This window comes from Podarcis erhardii (assembly GCF_964252035.2).
Source record: "Podarcis erhardii genome assembly, chromosome: 6".
Lineage (NCBI taxonomy): Eukaryota > Metazoa > Chordata > Lepidosauria > Squamata > Lacertidae > Podarcis > Podarcis erhardii.
The window spans coordinates 96,692,625-96,708,125 of NC_138510.1; the positions used below are offsets into that span (position 1 = coordinate 96,692,625).

Genomic DNA, 15,501 nt, shown 5'->3' on the forward strand with positions numbered 1-15,501 from the left:
AGGACTCGGTGTACAGGGCGAATGTCCTCATTAACCTTTCCTCTGAAAATTCTGTGACCTTATTCACCCTGAAACTTGTTTCCTTGCCGTGTGGGTGGTGGTGCATGCCTTTTGATGTGCAGCCTCTTTAGCTCCTGTTGATGTCAGGATGTGCCCATGTCCTCAAGCTATGGGATCTCATTATGGATAATAGTGGCAAATAGAGGAGATTTTACTGAACCTAAGCACATAAGCTATGACCTGAACAGTGACTGACCATGCAAAAAAAAAAAAAAAAAAAAGAGCAAAACTCCCATTTGGGCTGTTTGGTCTGCAACAATCATGTTGGAAGCAAAATTGAAGGAGGCAGGGCTGGATCCCAGAGCACCTTCTGAGCAGGACAAAACGGTACTCACATGGCCAGGAGACAGACACAGCACAGGGTCCCTATAATCTCCCAGCTGCCCAGCCATGGACCCAGCTATACTGGCAAGACTGGGATATCTCCACATGGAGCCACCATGTCCCTTTGAAACTGCACAGGATTTGTGCACATCAGATCCCATGTTCAAACATATTGTCTCCCACCAAAGGAGGCTGAGAGTCGCCTCCCATGTCACACTGGAAACCGTACATAGTCATACTGGAAAGAGTGATCCATGGACCCATGGGCCCATTTAGCTAAATGTTGGGCTCTTCATGCCTCCAGGGGCCTTTTGTTCTGCTCAGTGGCCCTCATCTGATCCAGCTCCTCCTCTCCCACGGCCATGTCCCAGCTGACCTCCCTCCCTATGCAGCCTAACATTATGATTTATCATACAAGAGGATTGCTCCCTACCCTTTTCTCTATTTGTAATTAAACTATATTTATGTTGGGACGTGGGTGGCACTGTGGGTTAAACCACAGAGCCTAGGACTTGCTGATCAGAAGGTCGGCGGTTCAAATCCCCACAACGGGGTGAGCTCCCGTTGCTCAGTCCCTGCTCCTGCCAACCTAGCAGTTTGAAAGCACATCAAAGTGCAAATAAATAGGTACCACTCTGGGGTGGGGGGGGGAGAGGTAAATGCCATTTCCATGCACTACTCTGGTTCGCCAGAAGTGGCTTAGTCATGCTGGCCACATGACCTGGAAGCTGTACGCCGGTTCCCTCGGCCAATAAAGCGAGATGAGCGTCACAACTCCAGAGTCAGTCTCAACTGGACCTAATGGTCAGGGGTCCCTTTACCTTTTACCTATATTTATGTTAAAAGCTTTTCAATACATTGACCCCTCTTCTTTATTCCTTTCTTTTGGGTGATGATGGCAAAGCTGAGATCCCAGCTGCTGTCCATTGAGGGCACCTGCCCCTCCTGCAACTGCAGCTGCTCACACACACACCAGTAAAGTTATATCAAGTTAGATCATAGTCTAGATGTCCAGGGCTGGCATATTAAAAATGGAACAGGGTTCTTAAAGCTGAGATTGTGGTTGAGAGGGAGAATTCCTCCAAGTGCTACTTCTGCCGCGATAATACAGGAGGAATGGGAGAAGCAGCACCTTCCAAAATTCTTCCTCTACCTGGCTATTAAAGGCATAGCAGCTCTGGTCCCAGGGATGAAACTGGCATCCCTAACAATGGCTTGATTGGCTTCTTGTGCCAAAAAGCCATTTGCAGAGGAGAGAGGATTTTTCTCCGCTCCAAGATTTGCTTATAGTTACTTGCCAGCTGGGTCGTTTTAAACCAACATAAGCAGATTAGTTGTGTGTGATTTTTTTTTTTTTTAAATTACTTTGCCACCTGACTTGGTTTTTATTTCTTTCTTTCAAGTTCCATCTCAACAGTAAATAATGGGCATATTAAAGCTGCATGCATTAACATGAGACTGAACAATGGCCAAGCTGCTTTTATTGATTCAAAGAGTTTGAACCAGTTTTTGCATTTGATTGTTATTAGCTGCATTGAGGACCATTTTGGGGGCTTTTAAAAAGACAACTCTGAGAAACTTAGAGATATAAAAAGGGAAGGTGGCAAGGGAAAGGAAAAGAGAGAAATTACCTTCATGGGCAGTGTGGTAGGCCTGTTGCTCTTTCATTTTTGGGGTTGCCAACTCAGTCCCTAATACACAAGCACTGGTTTGCTTACCTGGTGTTGCTCCCCATTCCTGCACACCCTGCCTTTGCCATGGGTTGTCCCAAGGGTGCACAGAACCCCTTTAAGGGTGAGGAGAATGCCTTGTGTTGTGTGCCGAAGAGGCATCTTCGTGCGCCCTGTATGTGCAAGCGTTCCTGTCTCTGCACACAAGTTGGCTCAAATTACCCCTCTGTGCCAGTAGAATGAATAGATCCATTCCTTTGACTCACTCGCTGGCAGGCAGCCTGTGCGTTAGCAACAGGAGGTGCCAAGTCTCAATGTATTCACTTGGCTAATGAGCACAGCACATGCAATTGTGTGACTGGAATGGCACTCCTCCACTGGGCTGCCTACTCAGCTGCTTGGCTCTTGGCTCAGAAGCAGGCTGTGTCTTTATCGGGGCCTGTATTAGCTTGACACAGAAGGTTCTCTGTGCCGGAGTGTCATTAGGAAGCTCCTTGAAATGCTTCACTCTGATCATCCAGTTAGACCCAATTTTGTCCCCAGCTGAAGCCTGGAGAGTCTCCTGTCAGCTGAGAGTAGAGCTGCCATTGCCAAGGGTTGATCTACTGCCTTGACAGTCACAAAGTGTGACTGTCTCCTGGTGGTTTGCTTAAAAAATACAGTTTTTCAGGAAGGCAGGAAATGGTGAGTGCATTGTTTGACAATATATATATTTAAAAAGCAGAAGGGAATCATAGAACAGGACATTGCCAATAGAGCTAATAATATTGATTATGTTACCAACTCAGAACCAAGCAACAGTTCTCCCCAACACTCTTCCTCCCCCCTCACACACCTCCCTTCAAACCTATATATATTTCCACCTGTCATCTAAGGCACAGCTATGGCTTGGCTCTTCCCCCTCTGAATAGTGAAAAGAGACACATAGTGAAAAGATCAAGGCGTTTGCAGCCAGGACATTGGCAATCTGCTTGCATTCATCATGTGGAAAGTAACTGTTTGCACGTCAGGCTCCAAGAGCCTTACACATTCATTAGCACGAGTGGGAGACTCCTGAGATCTTAGATTGACAGTTGAGGAGGGGGAATTTAATACATTTATTGAATACTCCCTCCCAGGAAAACCAGGGTGGGTGGGTGGAGCTAGCATGTTAGTTAGGTTCTAGCCCACCCTGCTCACTTTCATGCTAGTGTTCCATTTCCAAAGTGTTGTTTTTAATGCATACATGTGATTCCACATGCGCAGTGCTACAGCCTTGTGCCTTCTCAGAACTCTTCCACCTCCATCTGCTACAACACTCCCTCTTTTTTGCCTGTTTCTGGGGAAGCCTTCAGAATCTGCAAAAGTTGTAGGCAGAGAATTGGGCTACTGAGCTGCCTGCTGGTATTTGCTTATTTCTGCTTGTCTTCTAGTGTAGCTCCAAGGATTTTCTTAGCCTTGCTCCCTGAGATGCTTTTAGAGAGAGGGGGGGGGGAGAGAGCAGAGAGCAGACTTGAGACCCTCTGCAGGCAATGTATGTGATCAACGACTAGGCTATGATCTGTTCCCCCATTCAATATTCAATTTAACAAACAACTAAATTTTACACGAGCAATCGAAACTTCATAAGGATTGCACTTACTAGTCAATTAAATTTGCAAACAGATTAGAACAGCAGCAACAAAAAGATACTTAAAGCAATGGTTTAGCTTTAACACACTGCATAGGGTCTTTGGGCTGATTCCTGCCTTTTAAAAGCAACAGCGGTGCATTGCCTTCGCTCTGGTTTGACTCTGTGAGGCAATCATGCAGCCAAATCAAACCTGATGGTCTGTATAACACCATCACTTCATCGCACTATGTGATCTCTGATTAGCATAGCCAGAATGAGGAAGGGGCAGGTTAAAAGTAAAAATGGCTCAGGAGTACCAGTGGAGTTGGGCTGAACAGCTCTGAAAGTGGGAAGGGTGGCATTGGAAGGAACACTTTGTATCTCCAAAATGCAGCCCCCCCCCTTCAATCCAAAATACCAATTTTGAGAACTTCTGGCATAGCCTTAGTTTTGATCCAGTCAATGAGTTACATTTAAAATTGGACAAAATCTTTAGCATCTAGGTGATTCTTAAGGGTATTCTTATTGCCCTTAAGCAATAAGAATAGAACATGATTGTAAGTATTTAAAGACAGCATACATATAAAATGCTGATTATGAATTGATGATAACGACCATGCCCAGCAAAATCAGAATTTTTGTATATTATTTGAGTGGGTGTTATTGTTAGCTGTTTGGGGCTTTCCTTTGGAAGGAAAAACAAGGTAGAAGCCATTAAAAAAAACCAACCATCATGTTTTGTATGTTTATTTACTGTACTTACATACTTGATATTACATCCCAGTGAACTTTTTTCTTTATTTAAATTGCATGTTTTGCTCCAAAAGCTCTCATCAACCAATTCTACTTCTCCACTCACATCAGCCAGTGCCATGTTCACTCATGGAGAGAAGCACATCTTCTCCACTTGAAGGAAGAGGGAGAATGCCCAGTTCTGGCATCCCATGAAGTGTGGGCATCTTTCAGGGGACATATTCAACACAGGCAGTGCTATTTTTTCTAGAGAAAAAAAAGGTGCCTTAACTCACCATGAACACCTCCCTTGCTCTCTTAGAATAGAACCCACCTGAGAGGTGCAGGAACTGAGTTCCCGTGAGTTCCCTCTGGAAAAAAAGCCCTAGACATAGGAGATGCTGAGCCAGTACAAACAGCGGAGCAAACAGTTACATGTGTACTGTGAATTTTTGAAGGGGTTTTTACTAAGACCTTTTGCGGGTACCACACAAGGTACTGGTGGGGACACCACACTTGGGATCCCTGCGTCACCTGCATCCTATGCTAGGGCTGTAGTTAGTTGCACTGCTGCCTAATGGAGTTGGATGTTGCACTTGCAAGGCAGGATACATGCCAAGACTGCAAAAAGGAAAGCTGATCACTGACATATCAGGGGAGCAAATATTTGTCTTTGTAATCTTCCAACAAGGAGACCTCCCAGCTAGCAGTTGGGCCATCCAGTTGCAGCGTTGGCAGAAAACTACCCCAAAAGTGGATAACTATGGGGGATTTGGTGCTCCCGTGTTTTCCCAAGACGTTCACTTCTTAGTTCAGCTGGTTCCAGGAGACCCCAAGCAGTCTCATCTCACCAGTGCCTCCAACATGATTTTTCTAATTGCTTCAAGTGTCAGCTTGCTGCTGTTTTGTTTACAGTGCTGTGTATGGACCCCCTCCAGGGTTGTGTACATGGGGAGCATTGCAGAGAATTTTCTCTTGCAATGAGGTGTGAAAATACACAGCAGATGATTCGCAGCTGGACACCATTGCCAAATGGCCCACGGTAAATTAAGCTACTTTTATGAGGAAGTGGGTGCCTTATCCAGAGGAATGCTAGAGTAGCATCATGGGTAAGAGACTTGCCTACAGCTCAGGAAATCATGGGTTTGAATCACATCTCTGCCATGAACTCATTATGTTTCCTTAAGCAACGATTTTCAGCCTCAGCCCAATTTTACCTGTTTAATGGAATTATTAAATCTGACCTACCTTGTTGGGTTGTTGTAAAGAGCAATCCCAAGATAACACATGTGGGGAGTGTTTTGGACACTTCAGAGGTGCCTGTGCAGAAGCTAAATTTACAGTGGTACCTCGGGTTACAGACGCTTCAGGTTACATATGCTTCAGGTTACATATGCTTCAGGTTACAGACTCCACTAACCCAGAAATAGTACCTCGGGTTAAGAACTTTGTTTCAGGATGAGAACAGAAACCTATTCCGGGGCTGCTTCACCTTAGACTGCAGGGAGCAGGGAGGAGACTCACACAACTGAACGTCCTTCGGTATTAAAAGACAAATAGATCCCTGCACATACAAAAATAAACGTCAGAGTTGAGTTTAACCTAGCTGCCTCCTCCTCTGTTACATCAGAGGAGGACGCTGTGGCCCTCATACCCTACTTGTGATCTTTCCAGAGGCTGACTTTTGCTGGAAACAGAATCAGCGGCTAGATTGTCCTTTGGTCTGCTCCAACAGGGCAGGTCCCATTTAATCTTTATGAAGCTCGCTTGATAACCTTTAGCAAGGCACTGATGTACTGCACTACACTTCCATTATGATGAAAGGGGGGAAATGTGGCTTTCCCCCAACCCAACCTAGTGCTCTCCAAATGTTTTCAGTTACAACTCCCATCAGAGTGGCAGATGTTTTGGATCACAACTTCCACCCACAGGTCCAAGGAGGAAGGTAAATGGATAACCAAACAGTGTACAGAATGCTGGCAATTAATTGTTACATATGGTAGCAACGTTTCAAGAATGTGAGCATGTGCATTCACAGAGAGAGAGAGACCTGGCCCAGCATTCTGCTCTCACCATGGACAACAATTTGCTTTTGAGATGCTCACAAGCAGGACCTGAGTGCAACAGCCCTCTCTGCACCTGCTGTTCCCAGCTGCCTGTAGGATGTCACTGGCTAAAGGAGAGAATGGCATGGAGACCAGCCGGAGGAGGCTTGGTGTACCAACATAATGACATCCAGGTCAGATTTGCTCACTGGTTCAGTAACAACGAGATCTGCTGTTGCTTCCAATAATGTAATATAATAAGATAATTAATATGTATTTCTTCTCCCACACCTTGGCTCATGGGGGGGGGTAAGATTTTGTTAGTGGGGGCAGAACCGATGTTACTGGTCAGTTAGTTAAATATTTCTATTGTTTTGCTTGATGGGGAGGCAGCTGCCCCCCCCCCGCCCCCTTGGCTATGCTCAAGCAGGCTTAACCCTATTCTTGACTGTACAGAAGCTGGATACTGCACAGAAGCTGTGTTGTCTGCTAGAAGTATTCAAGCATCCACTCCACCCCCCACTCCCCACTCCACCTCTGGTAAAGCTGAATGTATAAAATGACCCTAAAAATCTACAGATCTGATAGGCCGTGAAACCCTGCAAGTTGGAACTAGAGGCTCTGAGTTTGTCCTGATCGGAGTGACTGGCACAATATGACTGATGCTTTCCTATCCTTGAGAAAAATGAGATGTCATTGGGTGGACCAAACCTGTCAATGGGAAAAGTGGCAAAAGTGTATTGAACCCCCACGCACTCCTGGGGACATTGCAAAACAGCATCTAAAGTTGCCATAAAGGAGGCTTTAAAAAAAATGCTTCGAATAGAGTGGACCCCTGTTTGTGTGTGTGTGTGTGTGTGTGTGTGTGTGTGTGTGTGTGTGTGTGGATTTGGGCTGCGTCTCCATTTGGCCACTAGGTGGCTCCTTGCAGGCTGATGGAGAGGGAGGGAGGGAGGGAGGGAGAGAGAGAGAGAGAGCGAGAGAGAGAAGACTCCACGCTGCTGAAATTGAAGAGAGCGAGCGAGCGAGGAGGGGAGCGCAAAAAAGGCTGGGGAACCTTTCAGCTGCGCTAGGGCTCTTGCCTCAACACAAGTAGACTGAGAGGGAAATAGGAGGCAAGCAGGGGGCTTGGAGGAGATTTGCCACCGGCCGCGTGAGTCGTCTGACTCCCCCCGCCTCATCATTTACCTGATTCCCCCCCCCATCTCCCCGCCCCCAGCTTTGCTTCTTGCCGGCTTCTTTCTCCTTCTACGAAGAGGAGACGGGTGGGGGGCTGAAGAGGACAGCCTGGGGGCCAGACAGCCCAGCCGTCGGTGGATTCGAGAGCCAAGGCGGTCTCTGGACTGGGGCCATTTCTCTTCCCTTTGGGTTGCTGCTGCTCTTCCCAGCCTGGGTAAGTCCGGCGTTACTTGTTTCTTTGCACTGCGCGGCTTGGCTTGTTTCAGCACCAAGGAGAGCGACGCAATGGGCCGCCTGCCGCTCTCACCCCTTCTTCCTCTTCGGATACTGGGAAGCGAGCTCACCTCTTTCTCTGTGCATTGAATGAGAGGCAGCTCTGTGTGCCTCTCTGCGCTTGTTCCTATAGGCAGGTGGGGTGTGCAATAATGCATAGGTGCGCGGTCGGGTCTCCTTGCTGTGCAGGAGAGCACATCTTGTTAACTCTTTCCTGGTTTCGAGGTTGGTTTCGAGGAGCCGAAGAGGAGTCTGGAGGTGGAGGTTGATGGGTGTGTGCGCCTGTGGTTGGCTCCTCGCTTTTCTGTACTGCCCTGCAGATGAAGCAGGATGGGCGAGTGGCCAGGTTTTCATAACTGCCAGCTTGTGGGTGCTGGCAGAGGTCCCTAGAAGATATTAATAGGGTTTGCAGTTGCTGGGTACCCCTCTTGGGGTACAGATGGCGGTGGGTGGAGTGGGGAGTGATAGGGCACAAGTTAATGATGAGCAGCTGTGGGGGGGGGTTCCCCCCAGGAAATCTGATGCTGCTGCACTTTTGTGTCCAGACTTGTTAAAATGAGGTTAAAGAGAGTCAACTTACTCTCAGTGCCTGCAGCGAAAGGAGAAAGTGGTGGGGGAAATGTCATTTTTTGCATGCTAAATGGGCAAGAGAGTCCCTGGGAAGATGCAGCTGTCATAGCCAAGCTCCTTTATTGCTTCTGTTTCAAACCCCATTGTTCCAACTAGCTTTTACTTCTTCTTTTTGCCCCTTTGCTACCGTAAGCCACCTTGTTTTATTCTCCTTCCCTTTTCTCCATGTATTCATCACTTGCCCCTGTGTTTCGCCACTACATTGGCTGATAATAGGCAGCACTTCTTTATCCTGATCTGAGGCAGGATCCCAACTGCAGCTGTGTCTCAGGCTTGTCATGACACAGAAGAGCATTTTTTTACTTGAAACTGCTACCCCACCCCCACTGCCTGTCCCAAACTGCCTTTACAATGCCTTCCAGTTTCAGAACCAGTGGCATGGGGGGGGGGATATATTCAAGAAAATAAAAACTACAAGTCCTTTGGGCTTGTGAAAGTAGTTTCATGGTTTTCTGGAAGCTGGTTTCAGTGGCCCTGTTGGCTATTGCCACTTCCAGTGACAGTGAGTTTCACAAATCAACTTGTGTTCCTTGGAAACTTCCTCCCTCTTTGCTCATTTTGAACTTGTTTGATTTCAGTGCATCAGAAGGTATTAGGCAAAATCCAGAGCTGGTTTTCCTTTTACTATTCATTATTTTTTATATGTTAGTCCCTCTCCCCATAGCTGTCCTGTCCTTTTTAGTCTATTCCTATAAGAAAGGACTCCACATCTCTGATCAATATCTATCTCCGCACCTCTTCCAGTTGTATTAAGTCTTTTCCCCAAACAAGGTGATCAGAACTACAAATGATGGTGAAGGTAACATTGATTTGTATAAAAACATTACTTGTTAGATTATTTTATATCCGTGTCCTAAACACCCATCACATTTTGTTTGTCACTATGTTTTTTGCGTTGATGTTGATCTTTTAGACCTCTGAAATAATACAAAAAATTCAGATCCTGAGTGGTTCTTAGAATTCTGTTCATCTGGCTTAATATATTGGTAAATAACAGGCTTCTGAGATGCACAGTGCCTGTGTTCAAGCAGCAGCAACCTAGATGCTGCATCCAGAAGCTTGCAGGTTGAAAAAAAAGTTATTTGGAAATCAGAAACTTGATACTTCTATCAATGCCATTGGTCTAATGTGACACCCTCTGAGCTATTCTGTCTTCCATAACGGACACTGCTATTGTGCCATGTGCTTCCACTGTGGTTACAGAACCCAACAGAGTGTGATGCCCACTGAGGTCACTTTGCCAATGGGCAATGCTGCATTTTATCAATATTTATTGTGAGCTCTTAAATGGGTCTCCTCTATTTTACAGATTGCTGCAATTCCTCAATGCTCTGAAATTTAGACTCTATAAATGATCCCATTGTACATTTGTGCAGGCCGTTGATACAAAGAGGGCAGAATCGCAAGGCTATGTTAGTCTGTTGCAGCAAAAGGAACAGAGACTTGGAGTGCCTTAAAGATGAACACAAAAGCATTCAGAGGCAAGAGTCTTCACCACAGAAGGCATATAAAGCATGGCTATGGTCCAAAGCACCAATTCATACACAATTAGGGATTCTGTGCATTCATTAGGACTAGACTCTTCTGCTTTGGTGCAGCATTCTACCCACCACTTTCTCTGCTTTTGAAACTCTCCTGAGTATCTGAAAGAGTGGGAATAGTTAACATAAAAATAAATGTTGCAGCAATACCCTAAAAACTTATGGGAACCAGAATTGATCTAGCAGAGTCAAGTTTTGCAACAGAGGAGAAGCTGCCCTTTTCTGAGGGGATCTTGGAAACAAACACACATAGTTAGCTGTGTTGTCGTCTTAAGCATTAAGTCAAAAGCTCTGGCAGAATATTGAAAACAAGGTACTCCAAAGGATTGTCACAAATGCATTTTGAAAGATCGTCAACTTTCATGCAGCTGTATTGATGCCGTAGCATTCAGATTGTGTTCCAGGAAACTGGGGCTGTAAACAGCAGCTTGCAGTGTCCCAAATACTTTTTCTTTGAGGTGCTGTGCAATGTAAGGTGTTGCTGGATATATTGGTGTTAATTTTTCTGCTTTGTAGAAATATTATGAACTGTATTGGTACATCTCCCTCCACCCTTTCCAGTCTTCCTTATTGTTTGCCCCTCCTTATTATATGCCATTTATATTATCTCCGTGTTGGCTGCACTGCTTTATAAGGGAAAATGGGGAGACAGGCATGATAGAGGCCATCTACATACACTAGGCAAGTAGCACTACATGCAATTTTCTGAAAAGTTATTTAATATAACTATTAGATATTTGTGTCTTGTGTTGTGTGTGTGTGTACATACATACATACATACATACGTGTGTGTGTGTGTGTGTGTGTGTGTGTGTAGGGTTTTAATATCTGCGAGCTATTTTGAGGCTCAGGTTTTGGCTGGAAGGTGGGGGGGTAAAAATGTAATTATTAAATAAGCATCTGGGCCACTAGGATATTCTTGAATTGCAGGGGGTTGGACTAGATGACCCTTGGGAACCCTTCTAGCTCTACAATTCTATGAGTGGCTGACAGCAGCCAATCTCCCTCTGCAATGTGCAACTTCAGGGGAGAGCTGGATTTGGTCTGGGATTGCATTCTCAATTCATACATGGCAACTGAAGCTCAACATTCCTGACGTAGCATACCACATGAATTGAGGGGGCACTGCAGAACATGTCCCATAATATTCTGCAATTCATGAGGACCACATGGCATGGCAGACATACAGAGGTTCCTTGGTAGATAAAGGATAACATAAATGTTGGAGAATCACTGTCATCATGTATATACAGTGTGTGAGAGAGAGAGAAAGAGAGAGGGAGGGAGAGAATAATGGTTCAGAATTCTTTATAATGGTAAATTTTGCAATATTCTTAGTTAAGTAGAAAAGAATGCAAAAACTTTCACAAATACAGTTCAACATGGTATAGTAATCTGATGCTTTACTAAAATGGTTGATCTAATCAGTAACATCTTCTGAGTCATTTTGAGTTCTCTTTTCTTTAATATGGGGGAAATAGATATTGTAGCTGTAGTGGAAATTGCTAGGACATAAGCCAGTGAGTTGTAAGCAAAGTTGAGGATCATTTTACAGTTTGCATCATGTTGGCTTTCTCTCATGAGACCATTGCATAACAGTTACCTCCACCACAGAGTGTGGTCATGACATACTTGTTAAGAGGCAGGTACACTGGAGTAAGGGTTCTGTGACTTTCCTCTTTGATATCCTGGCTTTCCAATAAGAGACTGAAAGGCACACCCCAAGATTTCCTTCCTGGGGAAAAAGAACCCAGAAAATAGTGTGAGAAGAAAGATAGTTCCTAAGGGGCTGACTCAATTTCTATTAGCTAAAGTAAAAGGCTTTTCACTTTTGCTGGCTTTGGCTGCAGATTCTTGTTGATGGGAAAATAGGCCTGCCTAAAGAAGTGAAGGTCTGGGGGATTCTGTGTTACAAATGACTTAAACACACACACACACACACACACACACACACACAAGCTGATTATACTCTTGGCAGCAGTATCTGCATGTAATGCATTTCCCAGAAAAATAAAAATGTTGGCACAATATGCTATGTACGGTATGTGCTTTTCCTCTCATTTTTAAAAACTGTGTGTGTATGTGTACAGGGAATTGCTTGTATTTGCACTTAACTTCCACACCAACAGGCCAGCAACAATATCATATTCTCAGTGCTTGAAACAGCAGAAGCACCTTCTCCCCTTGTTGGTAGCTGTGCTTTCTCTTCACATCTAGACAGAAATCTCTCCAAAGCTCAACCCCATTTCCCTCTTCCAGATTCCATTAATAGCAAACATTACGGACACCCTGCATAGAAATTACTTCCATATGTGTGCAGAAGCCTGTTGCACATTATATTTACATAGGAATCTATTTTTCCATTTGTACACACTGTGGGAATCTGCAATTAGCTATCGATTCCCAGTACATGGGTGCTGCTTTATCTGCACCTGGCAAGAAAGAAGCTTCAACAAATAATCACTATGTGTGGTTTGCATGGGAGTTCCAAAATGGAACAGCAATCTGGATACAAAAAGCTGTGTTTGAATCAGCCCTTGGACCCAGGACAAGATGGGAGGGAGAAAGATGCTTATCTCCATGGGCCTTGGCACTCCTCAAAAAATCATTCTGTGATCATCATCATCATCATTTTATTTGGAGTTAGAACAATACTCAAGGCAGCTTACAACATGACAAGATTTACATAATTACCAACATAACAAAAGTCATGTTCATCTGTAGCCATAAGTTCAGTTTCAACATTGTGGCTTTTGGGTGCAGGTAGGGATGGGGATCGGCAAACTGTAATGGTACCACTTGAGGCCTGTTCAGAGACATTAATTATTGTTGAGAAATTTCAATTCATTAACGGTTTGGGGCTCTTGGGTGCCCTTCATTTTATTTAGTCCTCTTCTAAATACAGCAATTGCATCCTGTTGGCAGTGAGTTCCACATGAAACAATTGTAATCTTTTCAAACCTAATGAACCAGGGTGCGGGCTTCAATTTCCCTACTTTATCTGATAAATACTGTTTGCATATTCAACTTCTTTTCCAAATCACGCTTTGGCATATACACCTCACTCCACCATATGGAGGAGGTGGCTTGGTTCGTGCTATTGGCTCCTTCAGGTGATAACAAGGTTACAGAATACTGTATTATCCTTGGTGTGAGTGTAAAAACAGGCCATTCCCAGACGACATGCAGAACTTGCTGTGATCCAGGCATCTTTGAAACTCTGAATCAAGCCATCTAACATTCTGTTTTCAGTGCCCCTTCAGCCTGGACTCTAACTACCGTGATGCGGTTAGAGCAGCTTTCCCCAACCTGCTGCCCTCCAGGTGCCTTGGGCTACAATTCCCATCAACCCCAGGCCAACATGGCCATGCTGGGAATTGTAGTCAAAAATAGCTGGAGAGCACCAAGTAGAGAGACTATGGGTACACAAATAGCCATAAAGCATATTCATATATTTTTTGGTCAGTGTTCCTTTGGTGTTTTGCAATTGCCTTTCGCTAGAGCAGTTATGAGCCACCTTACATTTTCCAATGTGTTCTGAAACTGAGAGTGCCTTCTCTGGGGGATTTAAGTGCTCAACAATGTCTACTATTGATCACAAAGAATTTTTTCCATGTAGCGCAAATTTATGAAAGACTTGACGTTATTTGAAATGGAATATAATTGGTAGGATTAAACATCTTTGTGGTATTAAAAAAAAAAAAAGAGTGCCTTCTCTGGGAATCTCCTATTGGGGAGGGCCTTACGACAGTTTGGGACAGCTTTTGTGTAGCCATTCCTAACCTGCCCACACTTCCATGGAGAGTGACCTGAGAACTACCTGAGCCATTTGGTGTTCTGAAGTACCTCAAAGATAATCAACCCAGAGTGCCTTGTCCCCCACCGCCCTGCTACCAAACAATTAGAAATGTAGCCATGAATTTGTCGGCATAGCTCAAGGGAAGGAAACCTCTGGGCATACACTGAGTGCAATATAACTAAGCTTGAGCAACCTGTGCTACTAGACTTCCCATATATTAATAAACTCACAGGATTTATTTATTTTTAAGGAGTATGGTGTGCATTGAAAGGGGAGGGAGCAAATAAACTGAAATGTGTGTTACAGAGCTATAGAAGACAAGCCCCTGACGTGGGTTCAGTTGGCAAGGACCCACTTGCTTTCCAAGTGTTTGTGCTCATGGATGCATAGACACTTGCAAAGTGACTTCTACAAAAGTGCTTTTAGTAAACCTCAAATTGCAGCACTTCAGAGGGAGCTGTGCATACACAGCCTGTATAGGTACATGAGAATTTCCTTGCTGGATCTGATGAAAAGTCCAGCTTCCCACTTCTGACAGCAGCCCATCAGATACTTCTGGAAGTTTACAAGCAGAACATGAAAGCAACAACTCTCTCTCTCCACATCTCCCCTCTATATGCTTCTCTCCCCTGTTGGCGGTGGCGTAGGAGGGGTGTGTGGTGGGTGAGGGTCGCCCTGGGTGTCATCACTGAGGGGGGTGACCGCAGGGCCTGGCCTGCAATGCCCGAGCCACATGTCTCTCCTGGGGAGTGACACAGTGGCTCTGGCACCTGCAGATTCCGCGCTGCCTGAAACGGCAACGTCAGGCTTGCAAACTCTATGGAGGTTCTGTGCAGTGTGCTCTGCCCCGGCTTGCCCTGCCCCATGGGTGGCTTGCCCTGCCCCTGGGTGCAGGGCGTTTGCACCAACCCAGGCACCTGAGCAGCTAGCTACACCGCTAGCTGTTGGTTGTCCCTAGCAGCAGGTACTCTGTGGTAGATGGTCTCTACACACACAGGGACCATTACTACAGCTACTGCAATCAAACCTATTTCATGCAGGTCACCAAGCAGTTGCTCAACGGTGACCATTTCAGCTGCAATGAACCTGCCTTTGAGCTGGTGAAATCCACGTCTGGGATGTTCAAGGGCCACTTCACACCTGACATTTTGCCACATTAGGTAGAATCATTTCTTTGTGCCCATCTCTATGGCTGGTGTGTCTCAGAATCATGCCAGAATCTGGTTCACTGCCGTTACAAATTATGGGGAGCTGCTCCTTGCAGCTGTAATCCATGTAATCACGGCAAAAGAAATGCTTGTGTGATTTTCATGCATGACAGTGTGAAATTAATTTGGACAGGAAAGTTGTCATGTGTGAAGAGGCTGAAACTTTCCTTAATCAGTCCTTCACACCAAGCAGCCTGCTCTGTGCATTTGTGTCAATTCTTTCCTCAATTGCCAAAGGAAAATGCAACAAGCAAATACAGAGGGAGGTATAATTAGGGGAATATAAATGTGCAAGGCTTTGAGCATGTTATGTAAGCAAATACAAAGGCTTCTCATAAATTCAGTGGCAGGAGCAGCTGGTTCATTCATAAAGCAGCCCAAGCAGAAGAGAGATAAACTCCAGCATGTAGCAACTGAGGCAATCAGCGACAGATCTTACCCTCTGATCT

General features: G+C 45.1%; 1 protein-coding gene across 2 annotated transcripts in view; it reads left to right on the plus strand.

The window, feature by feature from the left end:
• The first annotated feature begins 7,402 nt into the window (after nt 1-7,402).
• The window catches only part of TNR (tenascin R), a 381,470-nt gene continuing 373,371 nt past the window's right edge, over nt 7,403-15,501 (plus strand). For both annotated transcript variants that reach the window (XM_081865105.1, XM_081865107.1), the window contains exon 1: nt 7,403-7,815. The gene's annotated coding sequence lies outside the window, so the exon portion shown is untranslated. The remainder of the gene's footprint in view (nt 7,816-15,501) is intronic.